This window comes from Asterias amurensis, chromosome 12 (genome assembly GCF_032118995.1).
Source record: "Asterias amurensis chromosome 12, ASM3211899v1".
Classification (NCBI taxonomy): domain Eukaryota; kingdom Metazoa; phylum Echinodermata; class Asteroidea; order Forcipulatida; family Asteriidae; genus Asterias; species Asterias amurensis.
Window position 1 is genome coordinate 9,602,270 of NC_092659.1, and position 25,876 is coordinate 9,628,145.

A 25,876-nucleotide genomic window follows, 5' to 3' on the forward strand; every position below is an offset into this window, starting at 1 on the left:
TGCTTATTTTGAAAATAATCACATGCCAATTTGTAAACTTCATGCTAAGCAAATATTTGTGTTTAGCCGCTCTATGGAATTGGCCCCTGTTCTGTAGTAAGATGATAAACCACATGTACAATGGGAGATTTTTCAGACGCTGGGGGCAGCAGACATAAAGGTTTTTTTTGCGGGTCTGAGCGTGAGCTTCGTGTTTAGTTTTGCGCGCGTTGCTCTGAGCACACGCACTATGGCGAGAACTGTGAAAAAAGGGACTGTCTAAAAGTCCCTCATTGGGACCAGATAGAGAAAAAAGAACTTTATTCACTCGAATACAACTGAGATGTTTAGGCCTTGTGTACACTGCTAGTTTACCTCACTGATTGTGGGGAAAGTCTTGTGTAACTAACCTGCAGGAAAAATTACAATGCAGTTGGATAAGAGACTTTCTTCCCAATGATCCATTTTGGGAGTGGGAAAGCATTTATCTGCATGTAATGAACACCCAATCATCAATGTCATTACCCAACCATCATGTAATGACAAAAGAACTTTAATCACTTGAATTGCTGATTTGATACAGATTTTCAAATATTTCAAATTTACAACTTTAAGATGACGTCGCGTGACAGGTGATGGCGTCATCATGACGTCATTGTTTTAGGATCATCATTGTACTATTGCCCAAGTTTTGTGTAATAACTGCAGGAAAAATTACAATGCAGTTTGATAAAGAGACTTTCTTCCCAATGATCCATGTTGGGAGTGGGACAACATTTATCTGCATGTAACGAACACCCATCCCAATACACCTGGCTCCACAGACTCCTGTCTACAAACTCCTGTCTACAACAAGTGGAGAGTATTATATGTGTCTTAATGGCCTTGACAATTTTTTTTATAAGGACTAGAGAAGAGAATGCGATAAAACAACCAATAAGAGCCAACAGTTATCAAAATGCCAGAAAAGATTATCATCTCACAGACAAATAAAATTGAACAACTTTATGAGTCATAGTTGACCTCCAATTTCAAGATCTGATTTGATTAATTGAAACACATTTTGTTAGTGCTGCCAAGGAAATTATCTTGCCTATCGTACCAATTCCAAGGTATTCTAATATTTTTTAGCTTGGCTCAGTCAGAAGAATTGCCCTTAACATTGTTAATGTCTGTCTATTGCCGAACTGCTGGATGGTGCTTGTGATAAATGACTGTTATATATGACAGCCCAATCGCTTTTATTAGCGGCAATTTCTGTGTCTGGATGTTGATTCTTGTTTCTTCTCCAGAGGAATGGTGCCTGGCTCGGCCGAAGGACATAAACCAAGTGTGCCTGCCAGAAGGTCGTTAGCAATTATTGTGTTTCCAGAAATCAAGTTGGAAAGTTTCATTTTTTTTATAGCTATAGTAGAAAATTTAGATTCAGTATAGGAATGGAAAATACATCGCTATTAAAATGTTGCTTTATTGTAAGGAAAATTTGTTTCCCTTGTAGACTCAATGAATTGTAACGTAGACGTAACGTGTTGTCATTTTTATTTTGTTGTTATCTCGCAACTTCGATGACCGATTGAGCTCAAATTTTCAAAAAGTTTGTTATTTTATGCATGTGTTGAGATACACCAAGTGAGAAGACACAGGTCTTTGACATTTACCAATAGTGTCCACTGTCTTTAAAGTGCGAATATCTCAAAATAATCTTTTACATGCCTGTCCCTTTGTGCTGCAGCAAGGAACTCTGACTGTCAAGATTAATCCAAATTAATAAAATCTAAAAACAAAATGCAGTAACTTGACCCCATCTAGAACACAATTCCACTCAATTAAACTTCATTAAACTTCATTAAACCCAGAAAACCCAAAAGGATTAGAAATTGAACACAATCTCAACAAGTTGTTCCCATCAAACCCATGGGATCAAGTTGAACTCTGCGCTGGGTTATTCAGTAATCACTTGATGATAGTTTTAGCAAAAAAGTACAATTTCAGCATTTGACGAGCCCCACATTTTTTTTTTCTTTTTTGGTGTTCAAAAAGATATCCACTAATGGCAATTACAGATAATATGTCAAGGTTTTGACTTGTAAGTTTGAGAACAAAATTGCTTGTTACAAACCCGCAGAGTCAAAATTTTTATTTCAAACTTTCGATTGTGATGGAGTAAATTGTTTTTGGACAAAAATAAATCGGAAGGGTTGTTCTTGATAAGGCAATTATAGAGCACATTGGTACTAGCAGAAATAATATGCTGTGTTATTTAAAATAGAAACAATCCTACACAGGTCTATGGATGATGATAGCCAAACTTGTAGTTTGTGTTACCTTGTTATACAATGCATCAGTGCAGTCTTTGTTTTGTAGCACCTCCTACTTTTTGTCAGAAGTTGTTTTTTCAGAGAATTTGTTCCTAATATAAAAGTAGAGTACTAATATAATGCCACCATTTATTATATTTAACATACACAGCTGATTGCCTGTCAGGAAATGTCCCCTTATAAACAATGACACTCTTAAAGGCACTGTACACTAGTGGTAATTACTCAAAATAATTGTTAGCATAAAAACTTACTTGGTAATGAGTAACGGGGAGCTGTTGATAGTATAAAACATTGTGAGCAACCGCTCCCTCAGAAGTAACATAGTTTTTGAGAAAGAAGTAATTTCTCACTAAAATTTTTAAATTGAATTTGAGACCTCAGCTGAGGTCTCACATTACCTCAGCTGAGGTCTTAAATTACCTCAGCTGAGGTCTTAAATTCAATTTAAAATTCGAGCATCCAAAAACGCATCAAGGGTGTGTTTTCTTCCATTATTCTCTGGCAATTTCGACGACCAACTGAGGTCAAATTTTCACAGACTTGCTATTTTATGCATATATGTTAAGATACACCAAGTGAGAAGACTGGTCTTTGACGATTACCAGAGGTGTCTAGTGCCAGTGCCCGTACGTAAACAGTATGACATCTTATGTAAAGATTCGGCCTTTTGAAACCCAGCTGCTATAGGGCGGCTGTACTAATTGGATGCTGACTTTGAACCTGCAGTGAAAACCAAGCTGGTGTTTATGCTGACCAATGTCTTTTTATAGTTGGCCTTGGCATACTTGCCTCTTTTCTTATCCTTAGATTTAACTACAAGGAGACCTTGACCTAACTTTTATCATGAAGGTAAGAAGTAAAGCCCTCAAGGTAAGCAGACTACCTTCAGCATGCTGCTACACTATTGGTCTTGTTCCCTAATGTGAGATAGCAGTCCTGAATACTGATTCTCATTGTTGTTATACTGGAAGTAGACTTGTTTCTTTCTGGTCTCAGTTTGGTTGGTTGGTTGGTTGGTTGGGTTGGTTGGAATGGAAGGGAAACGCCAAAACACTAAGCCTATACATGTACATCTGATGTCACACTTCTAGTCTCGTGAATTACACCAGAGACCGGCCTTGAGTCAGCATGTACATGCACCTTTGACCTACGTTCATTTCACATAGAGATGCGCAGTCAAATTCGATGGCGGACATGATAGGAGTTTACTGTTTGGGCAACTATGGAAAGTTCATGTCACTGCACGTTTATAATGATACCAATGTATCCTTGTTGATAAAGACAGGGGCCCAGTCTACCATACACTTAGACTGGGCTCTTGTCTTTATCCACAAGGATAAAGACAGGTCGCTGCTGCTAGAATCCAGTGATTCCATTGGATACAATGATGTCATTGGGTATGTGCAGTGACATAGATGCCCAAATAGTCACTGCTCTCAAGTCCGCAATGGAATTTTAATGCGTATCTATATGAGAAATGACCGAGGTCAAAGGTCAAACTACACGCAATTTTTTGAGGCCGGTCTCTGGCGTTATTCACGAGCCTCGAAGAATGACGTCAGATGTTCAGGCTACCATACTCTGCTGGAGAGTTTAGGACACTAGGTGGCAGCAGACATACCAGTAATATTCCATTGTTTACGGCGTTCTGAACTTCAAAATATTTCCAAGAACAATAGATTTGCCTAGATTTAAAAATAACAACAGACTTCCGTTAAGATATTTGTTGTACTGTTTCTGGAAACCTTGCTCAGCCGTTGATGACATCATTGTCCCTAGTCAGGAATGTATTGGATGAAACACAATAGTTGTATTGCTATTGATAGACAGACACCTCCTGTTTCAAGTTAGGACTGTTCACTATTACAACTAGTGTCATGATGATGATGATAATGATGATGATGGTACATTGGGAACTCAATTGTTTTGTCTATAGGGAACTTGAGTCACACTTGAACCTTTTTTGCTCATTTGTCAAAACCTTTTAGCATCTGCTCTGACTAGCTGGTTCACATCTTAAGAAAAGGACATACGTGCGATTGATATCGTATTGTACAACTTTGTTTGGCCATTCCAAGCAAACGTGGTCATATAACCAATTTATTTAAGTTGTTGACAAGAAATGAACCCAATTTTTGCCAAATAAGATCTCAGCTTGGGCTTCATGTAGGCTTGGCTAAATTGACTGGAAAAGTGTAATGCTACTGACCATTGAATTGCCCTTTTGTATTTTACTGTCAGACTTCATCAACGCAGGGCCCAATGCCTTACAAGCACTTTACAAACAACCATGGTTTAACAGTTTATAATGTGCACATACATGTACAATGAATGTCAATTGATGTACCATGTGTCAGGATAGCTGGCTCTTTGGAGGCAAGCAGGACTATAAAGGAGACATCTGATTACAGACTTAAAGACATTAGGATCTGTCAACAATCCAGGCCAAAATGCTTGGGTCAACCATTCCTAACGTTATATAAAACAATTCCCTGTCCACTTCCCATCGACAATAAACAATTTGTCCCCTCCCCCCTCCGTCCCCCCACTCAATGTTGACTGTAACACAGATAAAGATTGGCAAGTGGAACCACCATTGAAAGGGGGTAGGGAGGATCAACGAGTTATGTCCAGAATTGTAGGTACAGTTTCTGCAAATATCTGTGTGATGGAAACACTAATTCAGGATGGTTTAGCTTCAACAAGTTTGAAACATGACCTGCATCTGATGCATGATTTGTTTGATGGCTTTTGTGCTTAGCTAAGCTACGCCTAAGAACAATTCAACACCATCTCATGTGAGGGTGACTAGATTTCTACCGTGGCACACCTAAAAGTTAGTTTGGCATTCACAGTCAACAGTGCAGTGTTTTTGCAGTTTTTCTTTCTTGCAACTTAACACCACTGTCTAATTACTGTTAACATTTTTGTTTAGTTTGAAGCTTGTACAATACCAGCTGAGGTCGATGGTTTTGTAATCCCGAGTTCTGAGATCACAAAAAGATTTCAAACCATTCGCCTTTTTTTTTGCCATGAAGAAACCAGGTCAACTGAGGGCGCTATGACACAATCGCGATACAGGTGCGAAGGTGGAGTGACTAGGCAATGCACCTGTCATATATGATTTGCGCTCCTTTGTGCACTAAAGAACATAATCTAGCGCTATTGTTACTGTCTATATTCAACTATGCACTGCACCTGTCGTTTTTATTTGTGTTGACTTTGATAACAATGGGTGGGCCAAGCATGTGTAGCACATATTTATTTGTAGCACATTTTGCTGTGCGTTCCAATGTCAATGTTAATAGTTGCTTTTAAATAAAGGGTTTGTTTGAGATTTTTTCAAAGTGGATGTTAATGTCTTTACGATTGGTGTATTAATCCATAGTGGAGAGACATAGGATGGCTGTTTTAAAGGCAGTGGACACGTTTGGTAGTTTCTCTAAATAATTATTAGCACGAAAACTTGCTTGGTAACAAGCAATGGAGAGCTGTTGATAGTATAAAACATTGTGAGAAAGAAGTAATTTTCCAAGAATTTGATTTCGAGACCTCAGAATTAGATTTTGAGGTCCCAAATCAAGCATCTGAATGCACACAACAACGTCTGACAAGGGTGTTTTTTTTCTCTTATGTTGCAACTTTGACGACCGATTGAGTTCAAATTTTCAGGGGTTTATTTTGTGCATATGTTGAGATACACCAAGTGAGAAGACTGGTCTTTGACAATTACTAATAGTGTCCAGTGTCTTTAAGCACCTGAAAGCATGTACTGCCTAAACACAAATCGATTGGATTTTGTAGTTTTTTATTAGCAATTTGACAATTATTTCCTTAACATTCAGAGTGTTGTACTGTTCATTTCACAAATCCATATATACTGTCTGTTCCTCTATCTTTAAATATGTCACTTCGTGATTAAGATTAATTCCTTGAAGGTGTTAGGTTTTCTTTTAAACCAGACATTGCTGTTCCATCTACCATACTTACACGTCTGATCCTATTAATCAAGTCCCACCATGTAATCGAAACATTCTGAAGTAGATTCCATACCAATGGCAATCTTTAGGAACCAGTTAAATTGGCCACTGATGTTGTGCGTCAAGCCAGCCCTCCCTGCAGACCATCTTAACCCCCTTTCACATGAGAGAAATTAAGCAAAGGTCCCTTGCTAAATTGTTGCGTGGTTGTAACATTTTACAAAATGTACTTCGTGTGAAAGGACAACAATTGTGTCTACTGTCCAAGTGCTCTTGCAAAGTCTTGTCAGACACTACATTTTGCAACCTTGCTAAAATAAAGCAAGGGACCCCAATTAAATTGCTGTAGTGTGAATAGCACTATAGTCACACCACACCTGAAAAATTATACGCGATGTGCTAGTCGTGGTCTGGGGCCAGGCTTTTCAGCTTAATGTTCTACATCACTGATGAGGGTATGCCCAGCTCTTCTTTAAATAAACACACGTTCAGACATGGAATGATTTGTGTCATTCCTGAGCAGGACGTGTATATACCAACTCGGTATTGATCATTGGTGATAAATTGTGTGGTCAGGTTGTCTTGTCTGGTAATGGTAAATGCGTGGGTTTTGAGACAGTGTTTTCAATTCCCGCCTCAAACATGAAGGGCTGTATTTGGGAGATAGTCATAACTGGTTGTAATATGTCTTCATCGGGCCACATCTGAGTATAACCAAGAACAATTTTGACTTAAATTGCTGTTTTAACAAGCATTTAAAGACCCTGACACTATGAAATTGGGCCCCGTAGATGAGTGCAGTGGATTTTAAAATCATACCATCATGAAAGATTTGAAAAGATTTGTCAATTATTGGAAAAGTTTCCCATGGGAAACTCATAGTTTGTTCACCTGTTCTAGATATTGAAAAGCACTTTTTATTGAATTGCGCTAAATGTTTAGAGCCAATACATTTACCTTTTGTTGTCAGCAAGGTGTGTGGTTGCCCAAGGGGAGCACACACCCCCCCCCCCCCCCCCCCCCCCTCCGACTTTATTGTTCAGACTTGAAATTAAAGTAGGACACGATAACAATCTAATGAATGTAACCTATTTGAGCTACTGACGTCGTGAAGTATTCTCATACTGCGTATGTACCTGAGCCATTTCAGAACCTACATGTTGTATTGGTCTTATGTTACGTTTTTTCCTCTAAAAATAATAGCAACAAAAACATCTTCCAAAAATAGCCTAGGGCTTAATATACTTCCCACTGATAAAAGAAAAGCCATTGATTAATCGTGGGCAGATCATGAGAGCTCTCCGGCAGGGAGTTCAAACACACTATTAGTATTTCTCCACCATGAATCTCTTAAAAACCATCTCACCTTTCCAAGTGCTCTATTTATGTCCTTGCCAGGTCCACTGGGGAGATAATAGCTATGATGTTTTGCCCCTCTAGGCTTAGAACAGCGGAAACACCTGAATCACCTATGGTCTAAGAAAATAACAACATGAGATTAGAGCTACCTACAGGACAGCTTAGTGTAAGAGGAGCAATAACACTTCCTGGGTGCTTCAAGGAGATTGTGTTTTTTCCCTTATCACCGTTTTTTTTCTTCTCACTTTTCGATCAACTTGAATTTGAGGCGTTTTAAGTTTGAGATGTTCATGTCCAAAGCACAACATTTGCCAAATCGTACACTCACAGAAGTTCTGCTTTTATAATAAGGTTATTGTTGGTTGTCTGTTTTGGTGTAATCACTGAATTATCACACGACTCAAGTAATCAGCTTATGGAACTGCAAAGTTGTCTGAAATTAAAATAAACATTTCTTTAATCATTTTTAAAGGCAGTGGACACTTTTGGTAATTGTCAAAAATAGCCTTCACAGTTGGTGTACCTCAACATATGCATACAATAACAAACCTGTGAAAATTTGAGCTCAATCGGTCATCGAACTTGCAAGATAATAATGAAAGAAAAAATACCCTTGTCACACGAAGTTGTGTACGTTTAGATAGTTGATTTCGAGACCTCAATGTCTAAACTTGAGGTCTCGAAATCAAATTGGTGGAAAATTACTTCTTTCTCGAAAACTATGGCACTTCAGAGGGAGCCATTTCTTACAATGTTTTATACCATCAACCTCTCCCCATTACACGTGATCAAGAAAGGTTTTACGCTAATAATTATTTTGAGTAATTACCAATATGTGTCCACTGCCTTTTAACAACTAATGTAAACCCAAATCAATATTCATTTCCAATGCAACAACAATAATAATAATAAGAAGAAGAAGAAGAAGAAGAAATGCTTATATAGCGCAATTCAGTACTGCAAGTACTCTCAATGCGCTTTACAAAACAAATAAACAAATTTATACAAGAGAAAGCAACAATTTAACTAAACAATACAATATTACAAACAAGATTTAGTGAATAAGTGAGTTTTGAGATGGGATTTGAAATATCTAACAGTCTCCTGACGATGACTAGAGCGAGCTAGTCGAAACATTGAGACCAATTTAAAAACTGACTCAGCGGTAGTACAGTTAATCACAATCCTTTAAGCTCAAGTAAGAGTTCCAGCCTATTTTCTGTACCATCCGCCCGGGTAATAGTTAAAAAGCAGATCAGTTCTTTTCAGAACTGAGAAGTCTCTCGAACACCTCAACAATCTACTTGTGGTAGTAGAATAAAGAAAGACAGTTCTCTAAGAAGAAACTCTACCTGGCAAGTAGATACACACATGGTGTTACCGCAAACCAAATATATATTGATACCTCACCATGCAATGCCTCAAATCCTATATAATATCTAACACCCCTCTTGTACTTTCATGATACCAACAACTAGTCACAAGTCAAGAATTACACCATAGAAGCCCGGCCATGTGGGGTTCTTGCTTTAGGGTTGATAGTCCCCATCAACCATACTGTTTCAAAATCTCCTTTTTTTTCTTTTCTTCAAAAACCATTGCTTTTTATAATTCCTTGTTTTTAAACTTCCCTAGTTTTCAAAATCCCATTAGAAAACATAAAGTTGTCTAAATTGCCATCTTACTTGTAACAACAGTAACACATATTGATTGACGTTCTGGCTCTTACTACCCCACTAGCCTCAGTTTAATTACATTGGAATGGAAGTAACAAAAGCCAAGATGGCTACAGGTCTGTGTCCTTTAGTGTCATGAGATATACATGAAGCAATTAAACACTTTCACCAGCCCCCAACTCTACTCCAGAACAAGAGTTCATTAGATTGACAATTCAGTCTATATTCAGAACTAGTTGATCTATTTCTATCTAACTGTTCAATTCGTACATGCATAAGAATGTAAAAAGCCTGATAGGAGATGAAGTTGATATGAAAGAGTTCCGGGCCCGATTTCATAGAGCTGCTAAGCACAAAAATTTACTTAGCATGAAATTTCTTCCCTGATAAAATAGGATTACCAATCAAATTTGTATTTTTTGCATATATTACTTGTTACTGGTATTCAGCTGTTGTTTGCTTATCCTGAAAATCACGTGGACATTTGGTTGGTAATCCTGTTCTTATCAAGGAAGAAATGTCGTGCTTAGCAAATGTTTGTGCTAAGCAGCTCTATGAAATTGGGCCCTGACCATTACACCTTTGGCTCTTCCTCCCTTTACACACAGATAAAGAGTTCCCTCAGATTGTTACAAACTGATTCTTCTCATCTTAAAAATCTAGTTCAGTCTGAAAAGGTAGACTTGACTCAAACAGATATCGACAGTTGGTAACTGGAGCTCACCCAGGCTCTATAGAAGAGAGGAGGAAGGACAATTTGATAGGCCTGTTTTCCTGAACCCAAAAGCTGATCCATTTGTGTCTGATGACTCTATTACTTGGTTGTCAGTATCCATATCAGTTGGATTGAGAGGGATGTTTTGTACAACGGAGGAGGGGGGCGGGGTGGACAGTCGCATCCTCTATAGAGCATGGCATACTTATACCCACCAGCGTTAAGATTCATTTGGAGTGCATGTTTATTGGAAAGAGCTTGGCTTCATAAGTGGGGGGGACTAAATGATATTTAGACCAATTTATTGTAAATGGGTCAGTGAGGCGATACGGCTGAAGGAGAGATTGCCGAGGGTAGCAAATGCGAATCATACAGGATTGTTTGGGGGGTTCGTGGTAGTTTCACGGTAACAATTTATAATAGTTGTCAAGTTGAGGATTTTAGCCGATAAAGGCGATCAATTTTTGGAGAAGTTGCACCATACAGGTGTCTGTTTTGCCCTGTAGGGTGGATCCATTGTAACAAACTAACAGCAGAAGGGAACATTGTGGAATGGCTTTATGTGGAAGGAAGCTCTGATAGTTAAAATCCCAAATTAGCCAGAGAGAACACTCTGATGTCACATTCCCTTTATTAAAGCTTCTTGTGCCTCCTTCATGAACTTGAAGCTTATTTCCTTTTTATGTTCCATGATGAAAACAAAAGTGTAATGGTTTCTCTCATCTTGTAACTAAAGCTGAATGTCTGGTGGTCTTTTCTGTACAGGAACATATTAATTATCGCCTTTTCTTTTTCTTAACATGCGACACTTGATTTCCATTTCAAAAATATGGCCTTTCCTAGAAGATATTTATTGGTTTAATCAATGATAAGCTGAGGTTTTCCTCTTTAAGATGATACCACATTTGCAATGATTACATGTTGCTGAATTTGGCTACATGAATGACGATGAGGCAAAGTCACAATTCAAATCTGCCAAAATTACCATTATCTGTACTAACCAGTCGATAGGTAGTGATCATGGTAACACTTTGCCATTAATTGTGTGAACCAAGCTCATCAGTGTATTTTGTGCTTTGTGGACATTTTTGAGACAGAAGTGTCCATTCCGGGAGAAGACATAAATAAATTAAACAAAAGGAAAAAAAAACCATGAAAGTCTTGACAGGACTGTGAAACATACTTCTTAACCTTTGAAGAGTGTCAGAGGTTAAAAGTTAAAATATGACTCCCTATGGGTTTATCCAAACAAACACAAAGAGATCTCTTTGTGTTTGTTTGGATGACAGTATTGATGTTGAATGGTCACCCACCCCATCCAAAAAAAGGGGGGGGGAGGGAGGTGGAAAAAGGTAAATTTAATCACAGAAAACCCTTATTTTAAAGTAGAGATCATGCTCATGCTTGTAGGTTTGAATGTCTGATAGTTGCTGAGTAAACATTTTCTTTAACGCATTGTTCCACTGTCCCGTAGGATACATTATTTCTTTGCATTGTATTATTATTTGTTTTCCAGTTATGGGCAAATTATTAATGTGTGGGTATGTGAGCCAGTGTACGACTCTCTGCTGTTTTGGGGGTTTAAATCAGATGTTACTTGTCACTTATTTTGTTCTTTTGCCAGTTCTTATGTTTACTTAAGTCTAAGGCACTGAACATATATGAGTTGAGTCTCAGCCGTGGTTTAAATTAGTAGCTGAGTGAAGATGCAAGCTGCTTGAAGTAACAATGTTAACGTGGTACTTAACAAACTGTGCGTGTTCATTGCTATACTTGACTGCTTGCTGTATATTTATTTTCTATAAATATAGACTCTGAACTCTTTGGGGAGCTATCCAATTAAGGAACCAATTATGAACGGACAAGATTTAGTTGGCCTCAGTCACATGGCAAATTCGTGCAGCGTAATACAATGTTACATCACTGTGTACACAATATCACGCGTCTTGCTGGATACTCACATGCCAAGGTTCAAATAAGATACCATGGAGTCTTTTTTTTTCTTCGCAAAATTAAACACCATCAACAATTATGACCTGGGCCCAATTTCATGGCTCTGCTTGTCGTAAGCAAAGAGTTGGCGCTTGCGGAAGTAAGAAATTCTGCGCTTACATCAAGCGTATTTCATGGGTTAGGGGGAAATTTGGGCTTGTGCGCATGTGTACTCCAGCATTCTATGCTTATACAGCTAGCGCATAAATTTGACGCTTGCTGTGCAAGCTGAGAACGGTGATCGTAAGCGCAGAATTCAGTGGTAAGCAGAGCCATGAATTTGGGCCAAGATTATCTCTAAGAGCATATGAAGTAGACAGGAGTTTTTGTCTTTCTTGCAGGTTCTCAACTTTACAAAACCTCAGTCTAGTTTGTTCATTTCACAAAGGTTGACTGAATGAGTGAAATATTTTATTTCACTAGCTGGGGAGGGGGTTGCAGTGACTATAATGTGCAAAGAAATTTTAAACAAATATATTGAATAATCTCTAAAATATTATAACATATCAATTTATAAACTAATTTCTCAAGACTATGCAACCAAACTATACCTAATATATACAAAACACACAGATTGTGTTGTTACTTCAAATATTTGGAAAACGGCCAATAGAGCAACATTCTTCTCGCAGTCCACCATATGATATGATACAGTGTCTTGTATGTTATCAATATTTCTAAGGTGTATACTGTTTTCCAATTTTTTTGTAATAACATCTTAAATATCTTCATTTTTATATATTAGATATTCTTAAGTATTTTGGAAAATCAGTCTTGGTTTTTTCTCCCAGCTTTTTTTATTTATTGTGGTTTGTAGTGTATTTTGTACTCTTTGTACAAATTAACTGTATGTTATTTTTGTAGATTTGATGTGAAGGCTGAAATGAATTTCCCATGGTGATACTAAAATGAGTTGAAAATGAAATTGAAATTGTCTACTCTTACTGACTGCTTATCTTTTGTAGTGGGTATTTCTGTATTTTGTTGTCTCAGATTTACTGAATTTTAATAGTGTAACTTTTTGCGAGTTGTAATATTATAATTGTCATGTAATTCAGCCATTTTTTTCAGCAATAAACCAATTAAAGCAACACGCTGCCTTGGATCGGACGAGTTGGTCAAAACAAAAGCGTTTGTAACCATTTTTTATAAAATGCATATGGTTGGAAAGATGTTTTAAAAGTAGAATACAATGATCCACACAAGTTTGCCTCGAAATTGCGTGGTTTTCCTTCTACTGTGCGAACTAACATGGTCGGCCATTTATGGGGGTCTAAATTTTGACCCCCATAAATGGCCGACGTGTTAGTCGACGAGGTAAAAGGAAAACCACGCAATTTCGAGGCATGTTTGTGTGGATCATTGTATTCTACTTTTACAACATCTTTCTACCCATATGCATTTTATAAAAAACGGTTACAAACGCTTTTCAAAGACCAACTCGACCGATCCAAGGCAACGTGTTCCTTTAATAAATTTGTACTCTTCTGTCGTTTCTGCCCAATCCAGGTGTCCCGTAGATGAAATAGTCTAAGCACAAACCTCGCTCGTCCCTCGCCTCCTTGCCTAGCACTTTCGCAAAACCTGGTAAGTACCAAAACGTTTGTATTGATACCCTATACTACACCATGCTGGATATATACCCCTAGTGTTTGGAATCAAAATAGGAACTAATGCCTAGAGGGGTTTGTGTATGATTTGGGGGGGGGGGGGGGGCATCTTTGTTGCATATAAAACATCTTTGCTGATCTAGTAATTCGATCGAGAGTCTTGTTAGCATCTTGTGCTCTTAGGTGTGTTCTCCTGAATGAAGATGATATTTTATGGAATGTTATTGATGCTCCTAGTGTGCCTTGCACATTAAGGAAATTAAAAAGTATCTCCGTCAAAATTATTTCGGGAATTGGGTTTCGAGAAGGGGATCGCTTTTGTTTTTATCTGAAGGATACACTGTTTTCTCTAGAGCATGCAACAAAGAAAATCTTGTAAAGTATTTTATTGTGTTTAGTTAAATTAATCATTGTGAATGATATTGAATACATAGCTGGTATTTCACCATGATCATAAGAGGGCGCCAATGTAATGGGAAAGTAACAGTTTAAGATGTACATTTTATAAGAGTTTGACTAATGCCCTGACTTTGAATCTTCAAGAAGCTGTGTGCTTACTAGGCCTTGCTTCTACCCTTAAAGTGTTCATGAAGACATTCTCAAACTACAGTGTCAGTCCTTTTTTTGTACTCAAGAAACTTGGTCTTGCAGCCAGGCTTGGTTGACGAGGTTATAATATTAGTAGTTTCATGAATGTGGTTAAAACTGCACAATCTTCGCGTGAGGTTGAATACAGTGAAATACAATCAAAATAAATCAAACAAAGGAATCCCAAACTTGTTACAAAACATGAAATATTTGGCTGTCAGAATCTGACAATAGTTATATTGGTTTCTGTTGTAATTAAGTTTCTGAAATCACTGTTTGATATTAATTATTTATTGTCACATGCAGCACTGATCAACTTTTACAAGAATTGGAGCTGTCCAACTCATTGAAATTGATCAGCTTGTTTTTTTGAATAACTTGTTTAATTTAGCACGGTACAATTTGTGCTCATTTCGCGATTAGGCACCAGGTGCTTTTTCATGAACAATCGATGTTCTTACCATTTAAACTGTCATAGGATGTGGACAATGATCACATCAATAGGGTGTTTTCAAATTCTTGAATCATTGTCGAATACTTTCACACAATTGTTGTTTCATGTTTATATGATCGTGATAAATGGAATCATGTAAAGTAAATAGCGCCCTCTATATGGAGCTTTCTATGAGTGATTTAATTTAAAAAATATTGTATCTTGACACTGCCAGTTGAAACTGGGTGTAAGTATTTTCTACCCCTTTTTGTGAGGGTATTGATTGGTGGTTTGATTAACCAATAAATCATTTTGCTGTATGAACTTCAAATTGATTGATTACACAATCATAGTCAGATCAATGTCAAACTGTTTAGACTGATAGATGTTGCCTGTAAACACATCTTTACCCTTAGCCAAGAGTGATTTCTGCTGTTTGTTAATGGGGGAGGTTCAACGGCCTGATATAACAAATACAGTCAAATGATACTTTCTGAAAGGATAAAATATCCACTTTTTGATCGGTTTGTCATTGAGGCTCGAAACTGAAACAGTTTCCAGTTAGCTGTCAGCGGTGACCTCTCAGTCTCATCCATAGAACAGTTTTGATTGGATGGCCTGTGAAGTGTGAAATGACTAGAAATAGATGTTCCCTTCTGCATGGGTCACGGAATGTTTCACAAAACTTTTGTCAAATTTTTATGGATATGAACGAGTGATGTTAAAGAACCTGTGTAAGGAAAAAGTAACTTGATTGTCAAATTTGTAATATTACTTTTTAAAGGCAATGAAAATTTTGGTAATTGTCAAAGACCAGTAGTCTCACTTGGTGTATCCCAACATATGCATAAAATAACAAACCTGTGAAAATGTTGGGCTCAATTGATCGAGTTTGCAAGAAAATAATGAAAGAAAAAACACCCTTGTTGCATTAAGTTGTGTGCTAACCTCTTTCTCAAATACTATGTTACTTCAGAGGGAGCCGTTTTTCACAATGTTTTATATTATTAACAGCTCTCCATTGCTCGTTACCAAGTTAGTTTTTATGCTTACAATTATTTCCAGTAAAATTACTGGAAAAAAAATGCAGCATTGAATGGAATAAGTTTCTAAGATACAGGTTAGGACTGGGGTCCAGTTTCAGAAAGGGAATTGTCAAGATGCAAGTTGAAAATGAAAATCCAGACACCATTAACTGCAAGTTGTGTGGAATTACAGTCACACTGCCCCTGGGTGCATGCCAGACCCACTTGTACAAGATTAGCCTGTTATTGGTTATGGGGGAATAGAGAAAAATAGCGAGGATAATTCCGGTGATATTAGAAACCAGTTCTTGACGCGGGAACTATTGTAATGGGATTATAATTGTGTAGTACAATGTATGGTCTGTAGGCCACTCCTTGATCTTATTGTGTTGAAAGTAGACCACAATAACACCATCTAGGGGTATTGGCACAGTTCTCCTTATGAACCTCAAACATGTTCCCAATTTGTGTTCCAACTAGGAGAAGCTTAGGGTTGTTTGGCATCTCATGTCTGGGCACCCCCCCCCACCCCACCCCTAACCCAAGCCCTTTTTCTTATGCTGTTTGTAATGTGCTGTGTGTGGCTAGCAGGCATTTGCCTGTTGATTGACACATGTCATGATAGACTCTGTTAGACCATGGTTAGACTACAAGCTGTTTGTGGAGACTAGAGGAGCCCACAAGGCAGAATAATTAAACCAGCCATTGCATCTTATAATCTGTAATCTTGAGACAGACACACCCTAAAAAATGTATGCATTGTTGCAGTGGGGATAGGAAAATATGAATTTTAAAAAGTACGTAGCAAGTCAGTCTTGGAGCGATTTCTGCGTGCCCTAGTTCTAAGGGGGTCGTGGACTATATTAAATATTCTGGAAACAAGAAGGCACTAACAATCTCCTGGAGAGGAATTAGCTAATCTTCCGTCAGGAAAGTCAAGGGTGAGGCAGGGAACAGCATCTAACCGGATATGAAATGTTGTTATTTCCTGAGGAGTTCTGAGAAGAAAAAAGGGAGAAAAATGAACAAAAACTTGAGCAAGAAACAGCAAAATGCCCTGCCTTAATGCATGATGAACTATCTGGGCAGGTTACTGTTGATGTAGGGAAACACAGGCATAAGAATTAACCTCACAGAGACATATTATTTTTTTGTTCTCTCTTGAAAAAAAATTGGAAAAAAAAAACAAAAAAAACAGGTATTTGAAAAGCTTTTAATTGTCATAAGTTATAAGTGTTGAATTGTGTCGCTATGAGCTATGGAAATTTAGGGGTTGTAACAAAATCAGAGCACTCAGATTGTCTGTGTCTGTGTTGTTTGCTGTGGGTATGTGTGATCACCGGTCGGTCTGTCGATCGGCCCGTTGTAGAGCCAGGGCCCTGGGAAGCTATAATCCCGGGTCGGCCGGTCAACCAGGTTGGACAGCTGACTGCACTTTTCCTTTGATGTGCTTGAGATGAATATTGAGAGGGGATTGACCAGCAGGGATGGATTAAGGTACAGGAAGAAAGGTAGAGAGAGTGTAATGGGGAGAGACGGCTCATTTCAGTCTGTCCCTCTGAAGAAAAAAAAGGGGAAAAAATCTGGCTGCCTTTTGTTGAAATATTTGAACAGCTGAATTCAAAGACAATGTCTCAGTGGGCTGGATTCGGTTACAATGAAATTCCCAGACTGATTTTGTACATGTATGTTCTGTACTGGCAGGGAATGTATGAAAAAGAAGAAATGTTCTAGCATGTATCTGTGGCTCAACAAATGGAAAAATTAAATCTTGATTTGCTCATTACAAGGGAAAACTCTACCTGAAAAGAGAAGAGCCTCATGCAACGTTCATTTTTAAAGTCAAACTGCAGCCTGAACATTTTGAGTTGAGGGGTTTATTCTGTCATGCAATTGCATTAGGAGTGCAGTTGAAAAGGTTACTTTGAGCCATCAGCAGTAGGGAATAATTGGAAGACGACCGAGAAAGTACAACACGTTCTTGATCAATCTCTTTCCAAGGCTCGACCAGGCTTTAATGATAAGCATCAAAAGAAGCTCGTGCAGGAATCATCGCAGGGCAAATTTGTTCTTTTCACACTAAAACTGGCCGTGCACTGAATTAAACATTCATTTGAGCACTTTCTTGTTTGAGAACAAGAAATGAGTCGCATCATTGACGGATTACTGTCAGGAGTAGAGGCTTCCCGGTGTTGGGATTGTAACATCCATAATTCACCGACAATTGCTGTACGTGAACTGTCTCCTCATCTGTGTATAGCCCCTCCAGTGTCAACCGCAACTGGTCCCCCTCTCCCACCTGTCCACAATCCATCCCATAATGCTTAAATCCCCAACGGCTCTCTGACTGACTGTCCAGGTCTTGGAGTTTCAATCCAACCGCGCAGGTAATATCGCAAATGACTGTAACTGATAGATCACAATGCCTAATACTTGAGTCCATCCCCTCAAGATCTTAAAGCTCCCATTAATTAGACCCTCAGACCAAGATGGGCGTTGCCCTCTTACCCCTTAGCAGTGTCACCTCTCTGGAAAAAGGGGGTCACATGAAGGTAGATTTAGTTGGTTTGCATTATCAAGGGGAAGGGAGAGCAGGGATAGGTTAACAGCAAAGAAAACAAAATCAGGAGAGAAACTGTCTGAGCCCGTGCATGAAATTTGATTGAGCCATTTGTTGGCTTCTTGATAAAATAAAAGCTGTTGCAAAGCAATCTGTTGGGGGAAGAGGGCGAGACTGGATTGTGCTGTTTCAGACTTTGTAGATCTGGGGATTGGTCCTGATTGCACCTGTCCTGGGCCCAATATAGAACTGCTAAGCACAAAAATTGCTCAGTATGAAATTTTTTCCTTGATAAAAACAGGATTACCGACCAAATTTCCATTTGATTTTCAGTATTAGCAAACAACAGCTGAATACCAGTAACAAGCAATATGCAGCAAATGGAAATTTTGTTGGTTATCCTGTTTTTATCAAGGAAGAAATTCCAAGGAAGAAATTCCATTTTTGTGCTTAGCAGCTCTATGAAAAACGGGTCCTGTGCAGTAGTCATCAACAACAGACAATTATGGCTACATGTAGTTGTTGAGCAGTCAATGACTTTCAGATCATTTACTTGGTTTCCCAGACTCAGATGCGCATATCAAACTGATTGATTGGTTTACTCTGTGGAAAAAGGAATGAGACAAATAGTTTCTAAGACAAATAAGCAAGTAAAAACGGTGAGAATAATGATGAAAAACAAATATCTATCAAGGGATCATTTAAAGTTGAAGTAAATTTGAAGGATTTTTGTTGGCCTAAACTGATCCCCTTCATTCTAATACAAATTTTATGTTGGTTTAATGTTTTTATATTTCCCTTCAATGTATGTAATCTTGATGATTTTTTCCTTGTAAATTCAATTGTAATTTAGCCTTTGGCTACAAATATTTGAATAAAATACCTTGAATTGAATTGAATGTGTAAATTAGCTCTCGGCACATTGTAAAAACATACACAGTGTTTCCTGATCAACAACTCAAACTACTGAATATTTGTAAGGCCTACATTACAATAGCAGTTATAAACCCTTTTCAGTTACACTTTTAAATGATCTAGATACCTTGGTCCAAGAAAGCTGAATCAATAAAGGTTTGACAGATCACATGTTTTCCAACAGTAAAACCTTTCTCCGTTTCACTTATAACTAAACCTGTCAATCTTTGTCTTGAAATAACCCTGGAGGGAATGCTCTGCGTTTTGAAACATCTTTAGATAAACACTTTTCAGGTAGATTATACGTTTCTTTTCTTCGTTTCCATTCAGGATATGATTCAGGCTGAAAAAAAAGAGATAGAAAAGAATCACCTGCTCTCTTTTATCTTCAGATTCATCCCATTTCAGGCTTTTTGTCCCCCCACCATATTTGTTCAAGTTGGTTTACTTTCATTCCATAAGGGGTTTTGACATTTGTCACTGTTCATGTTTTCAGTCTGTAGGCTTTCCATTCATAAAGGGAACAAACTGTAAAACTATAGACCGTATTGAAAATGCCATCACCGTTCAAATATCTGACCTACAAGATGGCGTCTGTGCGTGCGTGTGTGCGTGCATGTGCCGTAGAAATCAAACCGGGAATGTCGTGTGGTGTGTGCATCGATGACGTTTCATAGCAAAAAGGGGTTATTCAACACCTATTAGAAGATACTTTGTGAATGGCCTTAAATTCTAACTCTGGGAGAGTCTTTCTGAAAGTCTGGGGAAAAAAACAAAGAATGCTAATATTTAGCCTTCAAGAAAGACTCTGCTTGGGTCCAAATGTGAGTCCATGAACAATCAGCATTGGTACCAAGTGTTCTTTTAGTCGGTAAGCAGTTTGCAACTGCGTATTCTATTTCTCAGATACTTCTGTAAAACGATGTTGTAATTTGCTAAGGGTGTGACCGGCCTCACCCTGAAATGATGTCCACATTAAAGGAACACGTTGCCTTGGATTGGTTGAGTTGGTCTTTCAAAAGCATTTGTAACCATTTGTTATAAAAATGCATGTGATTAGAAAGATATTTTGAAAGTAGAATAAAAAAATAATGATCCACACAAGGATCACTTGAAATTGCAGGGTTTTCCTTTTACCTCGTCGACAAGCACAGTCGGCCATTTATGGGAGTCAAATTTTTGAATCCCACAAGATAAATGGGAGACCGTGTTAGTTTGCAAAGTAAAAGGAAAACCACGCAATTTCGAGGCAGATGTGTGTGGATCATTGTATTCTACTTTTAAAACATCTTTCTAACCATAATTATGTATTTTATAACAAACGGTTACAAACGCTTTTCAAAGACCAACTCGACTGATCCAAGGCAACGTGTTCCTTTAAATGTTCTTGCTTATCAAGCTCTTTTAAGAATCTGTGTGGGCAGATGTGAATGTGGGGATGGGCAAGATTGCGATATCAAAATCTATTATTTTCCTTTACTGTGAAGCACCCACATTTTTCGCTGACTAGTGGTTGGCAAGCAGTAGAAAGAAATCAAACCATAAATAAACGTGATGACATAAAAATTGAAGTTATAATCATTGTTTATTTATTTTTTTATTTTAACTCCTTGCCAAACCAAGCAAATAACATGAAAACTTAATTACGAACTCGAACAGCTAAAACCGTGTTCAAAACATATTTTCTTGCGTTTCTTCGTTCCCTGTTTTATTCCATCAAAAGGAGTTTCCAACCATTACTGGTCAAGTAAACATTTTGAGAGACAAGTCAAGTGGTCTTGTGGAATTCCCCCAACCCCCAAAATTCAAGCCCTATTGCCTCCTTCACACTGTCCAAAATCTCAGGGTCTGAACCGGTCTGAACCGGAGATTTTGTTCACCCCGTTTCACACTTTACAAATTTCAACCCGCCTCCGATCCGGGTTCATGCTTTAGCCGGATAGAAATCAACCATAGCAGGGACCAGAGTTGAAAATCTCAAGACGGATCGGAATTGCATTTTTTGGCTTGAACCGCTATACTGTTCACCAATGTGAATGTTGCTTATCTCTGTTCCCTGTCAAAAAGGAGCAATGCTAAACTGGAGAGGACCCAGGTAGGTTTCAATGCGGGTCGAAATTGAGGTAGTGTGAAAAGGCCTTATTGAAATACAATCTGTAATCAGACAGATTGTGGTCAAGTCTGACTCAAGCAGACAACTGACAGATGACAAATCTTCCTCTTGTCAACAGGTGGCGCTATTCATTTCTCTCCACTAATAATAATGGCATCATAATAATATGGAAAAGCTTTGAATTTCAAAATCTCTGCTGTGTTGTCTTTTCTTTTACTTCAACAAATGTGAATTACACAAAATTGTAAACCTCAATAACAGTTAAAGTTCATATGATAGTGTGAAGCTTACAAAGAAGTTGCTTGTTTTTATGTGTATTTTGGTAGTTACAATTTCTTGCTTACTATTTAAAGTGCAGACATACAGTTGGTGCAATCAGTAGAGAACAGTAATGATGTTTGTAGAATGCTACAGTAGACAACACTATAAAATGCTAGTTTGGGATCTGCAGTTCTTGGTCTATGTCTTCAGTATTGGTCTTGATCTTTTATCCAGGGGTGGATTTCACAAAGAGTTATCTCTAGTAAGGACGAAGACGAGTTACAAGTACTCGTCCTAACTTGGGACTAGCAGTATGTTTTTACTTTTTCCTAGTACTCGTCCTATCTTAGGACTAGCAGTATGTTTTTAATATCTCCTAGGACCTAGTTACATGTACATGTAATAATAATTAATAATAATAATATGAAGCATTTATATAGCGTTCTACGGAGAACAGAGCGCTTTACATGAGACTAAGACAACAAAAGAGAAACAAACAAACTAGGATGGGTGGGGAAACAGAAATGTCTTGAGGAGGCTTTTGAATACAGGCAACGAGATCGCCTCTCTCAGACTCGCGGGGAGCTCATTCCATAGGCGAGGGGCAGCTATGGAGAATGAGCTATCCCCAGCTTTCCGTCTAGTTCTAGGACTAGTCTTTACTCTTTGTGAAATCGTCCCCATGTCTTGTGCCTGGGCGGTCTGAGACTTGTAGGTCTCCACTACAACACTGTGAGATATAGGGCTATGAAAGTGTACTTCATTTCATTTCATTTTATTCTGTCAACATCAAGTCAATACACTATAATATAAAAAACGTGACAGTATGGCTTTTGGGGGGCAAGTGTTCCGAATAGGCTAGAGTTTGCCGATAATATAAATAGTAGAAAGTTTTTTGGGCTGGGTGATGATTGACAATTTAGACGTTAATGGTCTCAGTCTTTGGCACACATTCCAAAACTTGACAATGTTATGATATTGAAATAAGCTATAAGAAAAACTGACAAATAATTTCAGAGTCGGTGGAGCATGAAAGCAAGGTGGAGCAGGAAAGCACCTGAAGAGTTGATCTTTTGTAGCTTCGTGTTTCTTAAGCAATGGTTACATCATTTTCACATATATGTGAAGTTTTTAGTTATAAAGTTTAATCATAGAAACTGTCTGATGTATTCTGGGCCAGCATCTTTTATAAGCACTTCTATGTTTTTCAGTGTGTAATATATAGTGTGTTTATATATATTTTTCTTCTTTGTGTTTGGGTCTCCGGTGCATTTGAACAAAATTGGTCAGTTGTCAGCTATGTGTCACCCTCGCACCCCTTAAACTGACAATAATTCAAAGCTAGGAAGTTTTAATCAATGACCAAAAAATGAGGGAAAAACATCAATACAGAAGATGATGTGGGTCCGATGATTAGACTCTAAGTGGTTTCAGTACTGCTGTCAGTCTGGTTGGCAGAGAATACACACTACCAGCACGTTTCGGCCGGTCCCAGGCGTTGGGCCGTCAAAACAGAATGTCTGAGGCAGAGGAGGAGACACTAGTGGCTTTCTCAGCGCTGCTTTCCCAGCACGTAGTGAAGGGTGTTTGTGCCAGAGCAGAACCACTGGGGGTGACATGGGGGTGTGTAAATGAAAACGGGGTCATGAAGCTGAAGAGAGTCCTTGGGGTGTAGTTTGCTGGGCAGGAAGGAGCGAGGAGGAGCACAGGGAATAGGCAATCACAAGCTTAGTATGCGCCCAGGTTTAGAGCGAACATTGGAACACATGAAAATATGTTGTTGTGGATTTGTGGTTTAAGTACAACATGGTGTACGAGGGACATGAATTGATATGAACAACAGGTGCATCTCAGAGGCCATGTGGTGTCTGTCGTGTCAGTTGGGTTTTTTGGGGGGACTTGTTTTTATTCATTTCGGTGAGCGAGGCTGAGATAAAAGTTTATGGTATGTGGCTGGTGTGGGGCATTGGGGATCAAGGTGATGATAATCAGGAATTTGTTGTCTCCTTGTGGACATGGTTCTGTGCCGGACGTTTTATGGATTTCTTTTTCTGACATGGATGAACACTTGGTCCTGAACAAATGAAAGTATACAGAAATGTTTACATTTCAAAAGATTCAGCTTGAATAAAAACACAGTTGTGTTATTTTCTCAGTTTAACAACTACTAGAGAGATCTTGATTGAATCTCTTGTAATATGATGTTTTGAGTATTTTAAAGGAAAGTTTTTGTTACATTTTGTGTCATAATGGATGCTCCCACATTTTGTGTCATAATGGATGCTCCCACTTGTTATAAAACTCTCACGCTAGCAACACTATCTGTGATGCATAGACTTCATTCTTGACATGAAAAAAAAACACAATTTAATTTTGTCTTTGACTTTCATCGTCTTTCTCATTCTTTATTGTAAAGAAAATAGAACTGAAATTTGTTTAAAAGTTAAACTATTCTCGACAAGACAAAGCACTTCTTTGTTTAAAGTTTATTTTAAAGATAGAAGATGACTTAAAGACACTGGACACCAGTCAAAGACCAGTTTTCTCACTTGGTGTATCTCAACATATGCATAAAATTACAAACCTGTGAAAATTTGAGCTCAATCGGTCTTCAAAGATGCAAGATAATAATGAAAGAAATAACACCCTTGTCACACGATGGTGTGTGAATTCAGATGCTTGATTTCGAGACCTCAAATTCTAAACCTGAGGACTCAAAATCAAATTCGTGGAAAATTACTTCTTTCTCGAAAACTACTCCACTTCAGAGGGAGCCGTTTCTCACAATGTTTTACACTATCAACCTCTCCCCATTACTCGTTACCAAGTTAGTTTTTATGCTAAACAAAAATTTGAGTAATTATCAATAGTGTCCAATGCCTTTAAAAGTTAAACCATTCTTGACAAGACAAAGCACTTCTGTGTTTAAGGTTCATTTTAGAGATAGAAGATGACTTAAGTTTCCTGAAACCCACTAGTTTCATTTGACAGTGTGTCCTTTCTCCATGGTAACACTGGATAGTTTTGCTCATGGATGGGTTATGGTGAACTTTGAGTGACAGTTTTGAGTCTTATGTATTTTACAAGCATACCTTTAGGCCTAATACCTGCATTGATTTGACCATCCACTTACTCAGTGTCTCTATTCATTATTGTCAGTATCATGTCTTAAAGGTCAAGAAGAATCACCATGATGATTCAGAGCTTCTTTTATCCACTAAACAGGACGGACACTAAATCCCACTCTGAGCTGCAATTAAAAAGTCTAAAAACCTCCACATTTCTTCCTTAAACCCCCATCTCATGATTTTGACAGATTTATGAGTTGATGGTCTGGCTTTTGTTTTACACTGTCTTTCATTCTTTGTATTTTCTTTTATCTGAAGGGGAGGTTGATTACTTGAGTGTGAGTCACTTTTAAGCGACCCCTTGAGAGAGAAAAAAAAATAGTGTCTGGGAAAAAAGTTCAGTTGTATATTTGTTTGTACATTTTCGTTTGCAGATTTTTGTAATCTATTTTGAAAGATTTCTTGCTGAAATACTTTTTATTTGTATTCAGGAGAACTGTTTGGTTTTGTCTTTCTTAAGTTAGACCTATCACCACGCAACAAAGAAGAAGAAAACAGGAAAAAAACAAACAGACAAACAAACAAGGAACACACAACGACTTAATAAGGGATGTTGCTTTGTGAAGTTTTTGCATCGATCAGTTCATAGGTAGGGTCATGACGCAGAAAAATAAAGTGTATTGTCTCCAAAAGCTTTAAAGGCACTGGACCCTATTGGTAATTATTAGCATAAAACCTTTCTTGGTAACGAGTAATGGGGAGAGGTTGATAGTAAAAAACATTGTGAGAAACGGCTCCCTCTGAAGTGACGTAGTTTTCGAGAAAGAAGTAATTTTCCACGAATTTGAGACGTCGGATTTAGAATTTGAGGTCTCGAAATCAAGCATCTGAAAGCACACAACTTCGTGTGACAAGGGTGTTTTTTTCTTTCCTTATTAGCTCGCAACTTTAAAGACCAATGAAGCTCAAATATTTACAGGTTTGTTATTTTATGCATATGTTGAGATACACCAAGTGAGAAGACTTGCAAAATTATTTCATCTGAAATGCCCTGTAGATTCAAAATCAATACAAAATATTTTGAGAAATGATTCATGTAGGAAACGATTCTCATACTTCTGAAGGTTGGTGTCTGTTCGCCAATGCTAAAGCCGGAGATGCAGTTGGAACTAAACGTGGATGAGTTCAAAGTTCATTTGAAAATACTGTGACAGTTTGTAAAACTTTTTCTCAGCAAGCCAACACTATTTTTTAGCTGAAATTTTCACAGGTGACTTTTAT

General features: G+C 38.0%; 1 protein-coding gene across 15 annotated transcripts in view; it reads left to right on the plus strand.

The window, feature by feature from the left end:
- Positions 1-25,876, plus strand: part of LOC139944753 (muscleblind-like protein 1) — a 247,418-nt gene that overhangs the window by 83,221 nt on the left and 138,321 nt on the right. For all 15 annotated transcript variants that reach the window (XM_071941828.1, XM_071941839.1, XM_071941838.1 and 12 more), the window contains one exon: positions 13,532-13,609. The gene's annotated coding sequence lies outside the window, so the exon portion shown is untranslated. The remainder of the gene's footprint in view (positions 1-13,531; positions 13,610-25,876) is intronic.